Source organism: Lycium ferocissimum, chromosome 3, assembly GCF_029784015.1.
Source record: "Lycium ferocissimum isolate CSIRO_LF1 chromosome 3, AGI_CSIRO_Lferr_CH_V1, whole genome shotgun sequence".
Taxonomy (NCBI): Eukaryota; Viridiplantae; Streptophyta; class Magnoliopsida; order Solanales; family Solanaceae; genus Lycium; species Lycium ferocissimum.
The window spans coordinates 29403548-29416915 of record NC_081344.1 but is presented as its reverse complement, the minus strand read 5'-3'; the positions used below and the strand labels follow the sequence as shown (position 1 = coordinate 29416915).

The 13368-nt window shown below is 34.3% G+C and overlaps 2 long non-coding RNA genes across 2 annotated transcripts; one reads left to right on the top strand and one right to left on the bottom strand.

Moving 5' to 3' along the window:
- Nucleotides 1-826: 826 nt before the first annotated feature.
- On the bottom strand, nucleotides 827-9181 carry LOC132050157 (uncharacterized). Its single transcript, XR_009413270.1, has 2 exons — nucleotides 9082-9181; nucleotides 827-1068 (listed from the first exon to the last, which is right to left on the bottom strand). It is a non-coding gene; the product is annotated as an uncharacterized LOC132050157 (long non-coding RNA).
- A 571-nt stretch (nucleotides 9182-9752) lies between these two features.
- On the top strand, nucleotides 9753-12403 carry LOC132050156 (uncharacterized). The gene is made up of 2 exons (XR_009413269.1): nucleotides 9753-11329; nucleotides 12145-12403. It is a non-coding gene; the product is annotated as an uncharacterized LOC132050156 (long non-coding RNA).
- The last annotated feature ends 965 nt before the right edge of the window (nucleotides 12404-13368 follow it).

Genomic DNA, 13368 nt, shown 5'->3' with positions numbered 1-13368 from the left:
AACCCCCCGGTTTCCCCTTTTTCCCAAACCGTGGTGGAAGAAAATTTAACCCACTATGAGTAAAAACCGTTCATTTTAATGACTTTTCTTCGTAAGCAGGTCTTTCACAAACTTAGCAAATTCGGGCATTTCTTTGACAGCATCCAAGAATGGAAAATTCACTGTTAACTGCTTCAACTGATCATAGAACTTCTGACACTTAGCATCATCATTCTTCTTTGCCAACCTCTGAGGAAAGGGAGGCTTTGCTTTGTACATCTGAGTCAAAGGGCGAAGAGCCCCTTTTATCGTGTGTCTCCCTGTATTAGCAGCAACTTCTGGAACATCAACAACTTTTTCTTCACCACGGAGTTCCTCATCAATAATAGGCACTTCAGAATACACATCTTCTTCCTCAATAATAGGTTCTAGATCAACCACTTTCACTATAAGAAAAAGGTTTATCAGAGACCAACATTTAACGACAGGGTAAAAATTTGGTCTCTAAATGTATATTTATAGTGAAAAGTTTTTCTTCTGGTCCTAATTCTATCTAAATTAACGAAGGGACTAAATGCGATCATTGAAAAGATAAATACCTGTCCTAATAAGCGATATGAAATATTCTACTCATCTTAATTAATACCCCCCAGCTCCCTTCTCTCTTTCCCTGTTGTATTTTCCCCCAAAATAAACCCTCTCCTCTGTATGTCAAATTTCTCTCTAAAGCATGTAAAATTCCTAACAATCGACTCTTCCAAATTTCTCTCCAAAAGCTGAAGACTCACAATGACATCTATTTGAAGTGGGTGAAGACTCATAAACCGATGATGACAAGAGCTGTCAATCTAAACAGGCTTGTCTCTTTTCTTCTTCTTTTTTCTTTTAACGATAAGAAATTTCTTATTTTGGTGAATATTAATTGTATAAAATGATAATATTTTGTACCAATTCTACTGAATATTGATCGTTGTGGTGTAAGAGCATAAAGTGGGAGTATTGGGCTTGATATGCGGATGGTGGCTAGGGTTCGGTTTAAAGTTGGGGCTTGGAGTGTAAGGAGTTTGAGGGATTCGAGCCCCCATCGTGCTCTCCTTTCTTCTTATCCAATTCATAAGTTCCCTTTTAAGATGTATTCATATGTTCTTTTTCTATTTAGTTTATAAGTGATGATGCCTTTTATTAGATAAAGAGATCTAATGTGATTTGAGTTAATGGTGTTTGGAGAATTTGAGTTAGTGGGTGTTTTGTGATCTGAAATAAACGATCCGCGTCAATGAATTCTTACGTGTTTCTTATTTTGGGTATCCGTCATTTCTGGTGAATTTAATTATCTTGGAGGGTCAACCCATTACAATTTGTAATGGAAATTGAATCTTTGTGGAAGTCACATAATCTGGATTGTAATTTCTTGTTCTTACTTGCTCCTTTGATGGAAAGCTTCAATTTTTAGGGCGTTTTAAGGTTCTTATGCAAATTCAATTCAATTTTTATGGAGGTCAAGTGACATTCTTTTTAGTTATTTTTTTCGTGAGAGGAAAGCAATGTAGGTAACTGATAAAGAAATGGTGGCTAGGGTTAGGTTTCATACTTTGATTGCATTCAAAGTTGTTTTTCTCTTCTGATATATCCTTTTGAATGCAAGTGCGAGCTTTTTTGTTCTTCGGATTGTGAGCGAGCATCCTCAAAACTGATAAAAAAATACTAAAGTTGATTAAAATAGTTATTATAGTCAAATAAGTTTGAGTTTTTAATAATCCATAGTTACATAGAACAACAAAAAAAAAAAGAGAAAAAGGATCCTTTACCCAAATTTGACCTATTGTATTAGGAAAGGAAAGTACATTATTTGAAATTATAGATGAGTAATCTTGAGGCTTTACTTGACTCACTACATTGCCGCATTTGTTACATTTAGATAGATGGGATTAAAATTCATTTGGTGTCAAAAGATGGCTAAGCTGAGTTTGGATTGGCTCTAATCAAAATATTATCTGCTTTGAATGCCTTTGAACCTTATTAATTAGTGTCAAAATCGATCTCTTGTGATTAGAATGACTTAGATGAAACATCTTCTATATAAGGCCTTTTTAATGTGCATGTTGTTACAGAGAACGTTGCGTATAGATGATGAGATCAAATCCGTTGGCTTTTGTTTTACCTCCAGATGCTCTTGTTGGGTTAAACCTTGTAAGAAAACTATTGAACATATATTTTGTGGCTATGATAATATTGCTTAAGTAGAGTGCTTTTTTTTTTCTGCAAGTGGATTTTAAGCATGTACAATGGGGTATTAAGATGGTTCTTCTTGATCGGTGGTTTCAAGAACACAAAAACTCTTTTCACAAGTTGATTATACTTGTAATTATGTAGTGGCACTTGTGTATGATGAGACGTGGCAATAGATATAATCAAATACTTTGGCTTTTGTTTTGTATCCATATGCTCTTCACTACAAGAAACTTTGTCTTTAACGACCACTTCTTAACGAAGGGACATAAATCCAGTCGTTATAAGTGTATTTATAGTGACCAATTTTTTTTCCAGAAGTTAACGCTAATTTTCAGTCCAACATTAACGAGGGGATGATATTTGGTCTTTAAAAAGTATAGTATCTGTTCGTTAAAACGTAATTAATTAGTGAAAAAATGAGCGCCACTTTTTTTCCCACTTTTTCCCCAACGCGGCCTCCACCCAAACCCCATCTTCCCTCCCCCTAAAAGAAAACCCTTAACCTTCTCCCTATGGTATCACAATATATTTTATCGAGTTAATCAAGTTCCTGTGTAAACTGCTCATCGCCTACGACAAATACGATCTTCACTTGCGATTGACAAACAATCTAAGGATCTTACGGTTCTTCTCCTTCGATCGTAAGTTTCTTCCATAATAACTAAATCTAAGTATTTATGACAAAACACACATTTTATTCAAATATGTTTGTGATAAATTCATTACTAATTAAAGATGTCTTGCTTGGGAAATTGACTCATATCAACAGAACTAGTACAATTTGTCGTTGGAATTGAAGATTATTAAACACATATGTTGCGCGTGTCCTCATATCAGTAATGGTGTGAAAAACCATGTACCATAAATTTGTACCCCTTTTTTATGTTTGATGCTTGTAGCACTTGGCAAAAACTAATTATGAATATACTGTCTCTAAATTCGTTGTTTTAGCTAATCTGCTGGTTGTACTAGTGATCGTGGAATTGGGTGTTCTTTTTTTCTTCCAATGATCTCCGTTTGATGACATCATTAGCTTTATCGAGAAATCATTATCGGTTTGAGTATTAGTAATCGAATCACCGCAATTGTTAAGTAATACGCATGTTGACTAGTTGTAATCGAATTCCTAAGAATTTTTAGAGGCTATTAACGAGACAACCGTCTATCTCACTCTCCCTTTGTTAGTGTTATCTATAGTATCGGAAACAGCCTCCCTACCTTCCAAGGTGGGGGTAAGGTGCCATGTGACACTTTACCCTCCCGGACCTCACGTTGTGGGATCCAAGCGGGTATGTTGTTGTTGTTGTTGTTGTATGCTGTGGTTGCGGTTTCAGTGCTATTCATTAGACATTAGCAAATTAGTGACCAATTTTCTTGAGGCTATTCGGTTGTTCGTTCCTTGCTAGTAGTTGTTGTGTACGGAACATTCTTCCTCACCGTTACTATTTCGTTCTTTTCATTGCTTATGATATAAAAAAATTGAGGTTCTCGCTGCCCCAGTGACGCTATCTGTTAGGCTATCATATTGATTCTTACTGCTGCTCCTGATTGTTGCTTGCGTCTATGATATAAATTCTTATTGAGGTTCCGTTATCTCTTAATGATATTTATTGCATTGAATATTACTGGTTTGAACATTACTACGATTCGGGTTTTGGCCTAGGATACAAACTACAATTGAGGCCATTATCCATCACTGTCCTTCCGTTGCCTTTGTCCCTCAATACTATCTGCTGGTTCGGTGTTTGAAATTTCTTTACTTGCAAATTATTTATTTTATTTTTATTTGAGGTAGTAAAGATAATATTCAAGCAAAGACAATGAGGCAAGCAATGGCAGAATTTGCTTCTTGGCACGACAACCTGGACAGCAGGCGATTGATGCAAACGATTGCAGCCGTGCCATGGCCAGACCTTCTTCGACCGTGCCTGTATATAGATCTGAGCCTCTATTCAATTGTTTTCACCACCTTGGTATTGTTATTGTTCCATTCAGACCCTCATTTTACACTATCAGAACTCATGCCACCAAGATTTTTTTCTCATCTCTACTTAACTTTGAAGTACTGTTATTATAATTATCGGTTTCTTGAACGTGAAATAATGTATACTGCACATGTTTGCTTGTTTTCAAGAATGTGCCAATGTATGGTTATCCGTACCTATATTACATGTAAACATAAAAGTAGGTAAATGCAGTTGTATCTATTTCTAGCACCTGAAACTATTTTTAGAATATTCCAACGCTGTTAATGGTTATATCTTTTATTCGTGATTTCTAGTCTTACAGTTACTCATAAAATTGAGGATTTACTTGTGCCCCCTGAAATTGCAAAATGGCAACAATCACTTAAACTTATCAATTAGATTTTGAAGGAAATGTTTCTTTGTGCCGAATTGTAGTAGTAGCAGTTAAGCCTCAATGCTTTGTATGATAGAACATTCTTCTTTGACTTACTCACAACATAAACAATATTGTTTTAATAAGTCTTGGTTTATAAACATGCTCAAATTGAGAAGATTGAGTAGTTTCTGAATTTATCTAATTAGTTTGATGGAGTTAAAACCAATCAAGTCCTTAATTCAATATAAGTCATGTTCGAAAAAAATCAGCTAGCCAATCTTGACTTCAAGACTTTGCTTTTAAGAAATTCAATCTCTTCTTTAGGGAGTATGTGATATACTTACTAAATTTCCTGATAGGCTTTTTCTTATTTACTTTATGTGATTCTTATGTAACTAATGTTTTTTTAATTATGACTTGATTGTCCAGATGCTATCCTTAGTATTAATGTGTTAAAAGGCCTCATGTCACCCACTAGTCAATCTACGTGCTTTAATTGGTTTTTATTTTGACTTCACATGAAGTGGCCACATCTCTAAGGAGGTGCATATTTCTACTAACCAATCTTTCTTCCTTTGCGAGATGTTTCTATCTATGGAGTTTGATTGAAGACGTTGCCTTGAAGAGATATGAAGGTATCACGATTCCAATCATCGAATTCTTGCTTCCTCTCAAATTCTAATTAACTAGTGCTTTAATTGTTTTCTTACTTGCTAATTAAGACTGAGCATCTAGTGATTATTTTTACTTACTATATGCTTAGTCCTTCTAAAAATTTAGAGTGATATATCTAGTTTATATTAATTAGTCGAGTAGCATGACGAAGTAGTTAATGTGTTATTGATAGTCATTGGATTAAGCTTCTGGGTATAACAATTACATTGCTAGAGCCTAAAAAACTAATTATTTACTTTTAAGAATTACTTAATTATCACTTGCTTGCTTTGTCTAGATCTACCTATTATGTGGTACTGGAGGATAAGCTAATTTAAAATACTTAGTACTTTATCTACTTGTAGCAATATTCAGCCTAGAAAGTTAGTTCAATACATTAGTATAACTAACTACGTAGTTAAATTTTTAGATAGTCTTGAGCCCGAGTGAATGTTTGGTAAAGTTTAGGTGGATCTTTTCAAGAAATGTAAGGATGCTAAGCTCAACCTTGTTTTATTAGCCTCTGGCTTTCACCTAAATTATAACTTATAGTCCTGCATCAACTGAGGCCTAAGATAAGTAGTCTCAAGCATTGATCTTTATCTATTTTCAAGGATAAACAACTTATACACTAGCCTCGTTTTTTGGCATATTCCGGCAATAGGGAATAAACTTCGACTTACCACTATGAACACATCAGACTTGTAAATGTTGTATGAGAATGTTTGGTTTGGATTAGTACCATGAAACATATCTTTAGTTGATCATGAGTAGAAGTTGCCAAATGTAAGGACCTCTAAAATTCTATATGGTAAAAAACAAAATCTCCTTTCTCGAAAAGGTGATATGTCCTAGACGTGCTCCTAATGGACATTCTATTAGGCAATTCGGTCGAGTTGATGTACATAACTGGAAATTGATTTGATGACATGGATTGATATAGATTCTTTCAAAGTTCTGTTTTCTTAAGCTAGTAATTGTCCGTCTTTGATGTATTTCAAACTCTCTGCTTTGACAGTTTCTCTGCTAGTTTCTTTCTACTATCATCGTTGGTTGATCTTTCCTACTACTAGGTCAACTTACAAGTTTGTTGGAGAAATAATTTAACCTGATGGCTAGTGTTATAACTTGACAAATGCTAGTAGAATAGATTACTTTATTTTTTTAAGTGGTACTGTGCTCTTGCTTAAATTTACAATTGGACTTCACAGTTTTTCTTTTTTGGCTAATGCATGGGTTGCGGTATATTATTCCTGATTTAGTTTAGACTTGAACTTGAATGCATGCGAATCATTACTATTTGGGAATCTCCGGATCTATGCTTATTTTCAACTCCTCGAAGCATTTCGTCGATTACTACGCCCTTGAGCTTGAATGCATACGAATCATTACATTAGTTCTGCCATTAAGGCAATCAGTTAGTTTTAGCTTATGAATTTTTATAGTCCTAAAACGTTAGCTTCTGGGCTGCTTGCGTTCTTTCCTTTTATGTCTTAGTTTTCCGTTAAACTCTACATGGGAAGTGTCTGAGATTTTGGTCGAGTCTACTTAAATTTTAATTATCTTTTTCCAGTTGTTTCAATGGACCTTTATGCATTGATCTGGTGGGTCTGATAATAGTTGAATCTTGAAGTGAAATTCTCAGATCTTCCTCTGTTCTGTCGATTTGAAGGGCTAAACTTAGGTATGATAGTTCATGATCGTAACAGAAACTATCATATGTGTTTGTTGCGAGTAAGGGCGGGCATCCAAGAAGATCAGTGAAACATATGGGCTAAGCTGTCATTGTAAGGCTTTCAAGCATTACTTTCTTCATTTGTTTTTTCAAGCTTGATGCATGTAACTAACTTGTGTGATTTGTTGCCTGCCATAATATTGTGATGCTTCTTTGCTTTCAGGTTTGGCCTAATTTTGATTAATCTTCCACTTGTACGGTGTTGTTTTTGTTAGCCTTGCTTTAGGAGTTAATCAATCTCTCGAGAAAAATGAATTTAATATTTGAAAAGCAGTATAGAGGACTGAATAATGATGGAAATATTGAAGTGGTTGTATGATGGAGATATTGAAGTGGTTAGCCAACAAAATCAACCACGACACTGAAATATGCAAATTTTTTGGAATATTTCAGTTTAGCTTTTAATTTGCCTCTAACATTACTATTTAGCTTTTAGTTTGCCTCTAACATTACTATGTATTGGTTAAATTTTACTGTAGTAGCATTTGGATGGATTTTATTGGTAACTAATAGTGCCTCTTCGATTGTGCTGCTTGGGACTGAATTCACTTGTTGTGCTGCTTTACACTACGCGTAAACTGAATGTGTTGTTAATTATTTTGTGCCATATTTTTGATCTATGGCAATTTCTCTGGTTGAAATTTAAAGTGCTGGCCTCGAATCTCAGAAGTTGATGTACTAGGCAGGCTCTTTGCTATTGTCAAGTTGGCAACCCAAAAATTGGTTGCAACAGCTTTTGCTGCTCGCGAACCTTTTGAACCACACATTGTTTTACCATATGAATTTTCCTATTGTTACCTATATCCATCTCAAATTCTTTCTTTTCCTTTCAAAAGTGCTAGTCCTCTAAAATGCTCTGACATGAAGTATTCCATCTGTAGAAATAGGAAGAGTAGCAACAGAAATATTGTTTCTTTGAAGGTCAAAAATACTAGGGAGATGGGAAATTTCTCAAAATTGCAGCAACTTGAGCTCTCTTATAACCATTTATGCAATATACTAATTTGATGGCGAATTCGATCCGTTCTGAGTTCTACTCCGGAATACTCTAAAGGTTAGTAAGACATCTACCAACTATGACATGTAGTTATATCTTCTATTGTTGTTAATTAAAACAGTATCAGTGTTATCCACTAAGTTGACACCTCTATGCCTTGAAATTTTAGAACTTTCTTTGAGTTAAAGTCTAAATTTCATCCTACTGAAACAAAAGATATACTTTCTTGAAGATATTGAGTGGCTGCATTTGTTCAATGAAAAATAATATTTTCTCCAATTATTTTGTTAGTGGTTAATTATTCATTTGTTTTCTAAATAAAGTAGCTTGTAGGAATTTTCTCACTTAACTGACAAGAACTTATTCTTTTAACAGATCCAAAATTTGAAGTTTGAAGAACATGTCCTTTGAAGAAATTGCGGAGCAAGTACAAGTGCAATAGGTTTTATTATGTTAGTGGTGTTTTAAAGATGTTATCATTTGTACATGCAATTTTAGTATTTTAGTCTTTAAGGAGTTGATAAAAATATTGTCATACAATTTGGATGGGTATATTTTTGGTGATATGTACATTTAGTTCTTTGTAATTTACAATGAAAATTTATAATAATATTGATATTATTCGCAGTGTTTATATGTAAGTGCGTGTTATAGCATGTGACATAATGATTACTATTCGGTAACCACTTTGAAAAATATAAATATATCTAATTATTTTTAATAAAATGTGATATTAGCGAAGGGAAATGTGGTCTTTAAAACTCTCTAATGACTGGATTGTCAAATAGTTAAATGGGCATTAGCGAAGGAATTTTGCAATTAGCGACGGAAAATTGGTCGCTAAAAAGTAAGTATAACGATCGGAATTTTTTCGTCGTTAAAAGATCTTTAACGACCGGCCTTCAAACCCGGTCGTTAACTTTTAACGACGTTTTAATGACCGGTGACGACCGGATTGTTTCTGGTCGTTATTGATTTTTAGCGACTGAATTTGGACTTTTAACGACTGGATTTCCCCTCGCTAAAGGCTATTTTTCTTGTAGTGCTTGTTTGTAACTTTCTTTTTTGAAGCGTCTATGAATATATGTGTATAGCATGCTACATATAGATGTAAAATCAAAATTTAATTGAGTTTCTTTACAGAAGGATCGAGGATTTAGATCAGATCAAAGTGAAATCATGATTTCTATAGTAACGGAAAGTCTCAAAGTCAAGGATCTTGAATAGGTATTATTAATGTGTAAGTTCTTATACCATTCCTTCTATTGAACTGATGCACTCAAATATACAACATAAAAACGCAAAATCAGATAATACAAAGACAATGAAAATAGTGCATGTACCAGTTTTCTTTCTACCAGTTCACTAAATCAGAAGCACTTTGTCAGAATGTGTTAAAATTACAGTGAGCATTCTTTATACTGTTTCACTACTCTTTACCTAGATATACATTTTTTCTCATAAAATAGAGCATAAGAATGCACTATTGTGGAAGTTATTTATTAAAATTGTTTAGTCAGTAGCTATTAAAATGCATGTAGCTACTAATTAATGCCTAGACTCCATCTCCTTAGGAAAGGAAGAAATAAAAAGAGAGTTATGCACTTATGCCAAAATCTGTACACACTTATGTTTTCCATTTTTTTTTTTTTTAAGATTTCCTATCTTAATGGTGTTTTGCCTTTGAGTTTGCAAAATAAGCTACTTCACGTATTTTGAGCACTCTCTACGATGTCCGTTGTCTAGAGATTTCAAAGAGAGAAGTGTTGCGACGGAAGTGCTGAAGAAAAGAGGTTTCCCAACAAGGTCTGTCTTCTTTTATTTCTTCTGTGAATTTTATTCTTCCTCTACTCTTAGGGATACCCATATGCTGCCTCTGTGCCTCTGATCTAACATGACCGCCAATGTGTGTGGCAAAACTGTCACTTTTAAAAAATTCAGACCTTGTTCGCACTGTTGAGGAGTAAAATCTCGGTCTCATATAACTTTAAGTTCCTCTGATGTTCAATTAAGTTGATTTAGTTGTTATAGTTAAGAAATTCATATTTGATCAACTACCTTGAATGTCCTGCCATCATTTTAAGTCTGAAAGAGTACAGTATCAGGTTAAAGGTTGAACAAGCTAAGAAAATAACGAAGAATCAAGAAAGAATCTACATCAAATTTTGAAAGTTAAAGAGCACCAGTTGTTAATGGTTCCTTGGTTGTCACTCTAGACTTAAGTTTTGCTGGAAAAAAAAAGAGTACCAGTTGTTATTTGATTGTGTATTTCCAATATGGACCTTTTGTAATCACAAGGCATGTGTTTCTGATGAAAACAAATCAGTTGTCATTGGTCTTACTTTTATACTTATTGATTTGTACTTGAACATATTTTTCTTCTTCTATTTTTTCTTGTCCTTTACTTCCTAATATATCTAATGAAAGAATTAGAACATAAAATTGTTGTCATCAGAAAGTGTTGCAGAAATTTTTGGCATCATTTGAGATGACTAGGATTATCTGAAACTGATGAAAGCCTTTGTTAAAGAAAATCTTTGGCATCATTATTCTTAGAATACCGGATGATGTATTTTACAATCAATTGTTCATATTCAATCTCAAACCCTTTGGGGAGTTCATGTATTTCTTGGAATTACGCGAGCATATTTTATTTTATTTCTGCAATGTTAATAAGTATTACCAGGAAATCATTTTTTTTTATTCTTTTTCCTTTGAATGGTTAGTATTCATGCTATAAAATGGTCTCTTATTTACCTCTTTTTCATTACCAACTAGGTTATGAATGGTTTGGGATTTCAAGGAAAGGATCTCAAGACACTTTCAACAAAGATACCATTTACTATGACAAGGAAAAAATATTTTAACAAATTAAATAAATCATTCTTCTTTTGGTGATTTAATTGTGGGAAATTAGTTGTTAAGTAAACTAAATGATATATAGTACCCATGTTAGTGGGTAATTTTCAGTTGTGATAATCAATGGCTTGTTAGTCATTGGAAATATGTTGTTGAACGTCCCATGCTTTTGGAGATTCTCCCTTGCTCACCTTTTAACGGAGTACCTGTATGTTCTTATTTAAGAAGTTGTCCAATTGCTAATGGAACTGCATTTTCTAAAAATAGTGTTTTTCTAATTCTACTAGGTTGATAATAATGAGTGATCTGTTTTTGACATCTATTTTTCCTTTTTCCATTTAGCATAACTTCTTGCTCTATGAATTCTCTTTATAGCTTGAACATATTTTGTATTACATCTAAATAGTTATATAATTTTCTGTTGTTTCTCTCACCATTTAGCTGCAGCAGCTAGTCATAATTTAGATAATAGTCCAAGAAAGGTCATTTCTTTGGAAACAACAAGTCCATTGAATCTACACTCATATGAGGTCAACACTTTCTCATTGCATTATATATACTTTCAGAATTTAATTATTTGATAACTATATTCTTGATATGGTGACGCTAAGTAGCATACCTTGATCATGTTCTCATTATAGAGGACATCAAAAACTCGGAACTTAATTTCCTCAAGGTTGAATACATATACAACCCCTTAAACTTGTCACAAAATTCCATTTTGGCACTTCAACTGAGGATATGATCTATTGAATACCTAATGTAAGTTAAAGGTGTATCAGACGTTCATTTTTCAGGGAAAATATATTAGTGGTTTCATGGCACGTTAATTGATACTACATATGCATTTATCATTCAGATTTGGTTTGTACATGGTAGTAGGACGTACATGGTAGCACAACCAATATTTTACATCTACCTATTAGGAGGTTTTTACAGATAAATGCAGTATGCCTTACTATGTTACAGCTACTCGGTGTTTACTTGCTTGTTCTTGCTACTTCCGAAAAGCTCTTTCCTAACCAAAATCTGAATTCTTTTGGGTTCATCTCCTAATCCTGAAAGTATTGCTAACCTTTGAATCCAGGTGAACATTTCGGACAGAAATTGTGGTGCAGATATAATAGCCCTCTATCAACTGCTTGAATGACGTTGAGGTGTTTCGGGCAATTTAGTTGTTCAATGCACTGGCATAGTACCAACATATTTTTGTCAAAGTAGATGGCTATTAGGAACTGAAACTCTACAATGCGCTCTCTTATTATTTATGAACTAACATTTTTTGTGATTTGGTTGTGCACAGATTTCATTTTTCTAAACAAACTATATTTTATACATTTTGTAGGATTTGGAAGCTTCAGTTTACAAGTAAAGATGAAATTTTGAAGATTTAGAACAAGCTGACAATTTTTTTTGTTCAACAAAGCATTATAGTATTTACTAAGGATGTTAGCCTTTGTGGGATAATGAGTTATGTGAATAGTATTGTGAACTCTATTTATATGCTTTTGAGTAACTATATTAGAAGTTGTATAATATCTTAGAAAATCTTGAATTATTTAGCTGCCACATTTTTGGCCATAATCATTATTAATTCTACTTCTTATGTGGAAATTGTAAACAGATTGTTAGAGACTAGTAATTGCTTTGTCCTTTGAGGATCATGTTTTTGGTCGCAAAATCCTTTTAAGGACCAGTTAAACTTGTCCCTGAATGATTTACGAACCAATTAATGATTTGTGTTTAGGACCAGAAATATTGTCCTTAAAAGTATACTCGGGACCAGAATATTTCTGGTCATAATAGATCTTTAAGGACCAGCAATTAAATCCCGTCGCTATAGCCCTTTAGCGGCGAGCCTATAATACGCGCGATCGATTTTCCGTCGCAATTGATCTTTAGAGACCAGAATAAGACTTTTGGGGACCAGTTTTCTCGTCCCAAATAGCCATTTTTCTTGTAGTGTTTCTTGTCAGCACCTTGAAGTATTTTACCACTCCTCGTGCTAATAGCAAAAGTACGTTCCACTCCCCCACAATTCTTCGAGTTTGGAATAGTATCACTAGGAAGCCCTCCTTTCTAGCCGGGTGTTGTTCTCTGGAAAGATCACGCATTTGTTGTTCAAGATTCTGAATAGCTGCTGAATGAGAGACCACCGTCTCTGATAGCCCAGATAATGTCTTTTCAGTGTTTGTCGACTCGCCAACACTTTTTTCAAGCATTGACTCCAACCTCGAACTACCTTGATCATTAGATTGCCCTTTTGGTGGAATATAAGGGTTGGAACTTCTGTTCCCAAAATTTCCGTTATTGCTGTTGTATCTCCCCTGGTTCGGTCCACCATAGTTGTTGTTGTAGTTCCCTTGGTTGTTGTTATAGTTCCCTTGATTGTATGACCCCTGCCCTTGTTGGGGTCGCCAGTATCTCTGAATTTCCCTAGGAATATCCCCTTTCGCTATGTAATCTGCATACTGAACATTCTCAATTTGCGGAGGGGGGCCCTTTTGATATGGACCCTCTGAGACTTAGTACATTCCAGGCGGCATGCTCCGAGGATATCTTCACAAAC